Below are 1020 nucleotides of genomic sequence, written 5' to 3'. Positions count from 1 at the left end.
GTACAAGAGGAAGGATGAACACCACTTCAGCAACAACAATTCATGACAGGTATGGCAGGGAGTTTAGCACCTAAGCAACTACAAGCCTGGCAATACCATGATGACTGAGGGCCAGAGCGACCACCACTTCTTTGCAACTTCGAAGTGAAGGGACCAGAGGCAGCCGCAACTCAAACATCGGACAGCAGCATGGTGCAGGAATTTGAGAAGAGATGCACACTGAGGGCAGTGAGCCCCAGGAAGGCTGCCGGTCCAGACAGGGTGACCGGGAGGATCCTAAAAGAATGTGTAGACCAGCTGGCCAGGGTCTTCATTAAGATCTTCAATGCTCCACTGTCCCAGTCCTGCATCCTGCCATGCCTAAAGTTAGCCACAGTCTTACACCTGTTATAATGAGGTCTTTTGAGAAACTAGTCTGACACCACATCATGCCCTGCCTGCCACCAACACTCCACCAGCTCCAGTTCGCATACAGAGCTAACAGCTCAGCTGAAGTAGTGCGCATGCGCCAACCAGCGTGCAGCCTGTTACAGTCGCTCCTGCTTTTTCTCTTAGTTTAGCTCTTTTTGTTACCTATTCTTTTTTTTCTGACTTGTATTTTCATCTGTTTATTATCTTTTACTCAATCATGTGGATTGAGAGAGGTTTTGTTCTTCTGGTGGCCGTGGAACTGTTACTTTTATCAAGGAACGGGACCGCGGCACATTTCCTACACTCACGGACTGTTTACTCCAGAGATCAGCTGATCGTCCTGATGCTGGCCGGCTCGCTGGCCAGGCCCGCAGAAGTACCAGCTGAAATTTGGAGGAAAACACATCGGGGATGCAGAGGTCAAGGACAGAAGAGAAGAAAGAAGGAGACGGTGAGACAGCGGAGGCTTGAAGCGAGGAGTAGGTATAAACCGTGTCTGCCGTCTATCTTAATGGGAAATGTGCGATCGTTATCGAATAAAATCGACGAGCTCTCAGCACTGGTACGGAGTCAGAGGGAATACCAAGAGTGTAGCCTGATGTGTTTCAC

Source organism: Pundamilia nyererei, unplaced genomic scaffold (assembly GCF_000239375.1).
Source record: "Pundamilia nyererei isolate P.nyererei 1_Seehausen unplaced genomic scaffold, PunNye1.0 scaffold00381, whole genome shotgun sequence".
Lineage (NCBI taxonomy): Eukaryota > Metazoa > Chordata > Actinopteri > Cichliformes > Cichlidae > Pundamilia > Pundamilia nyererei.
This window is presented reverse-complemented; position numbering follows the sequence as displayed.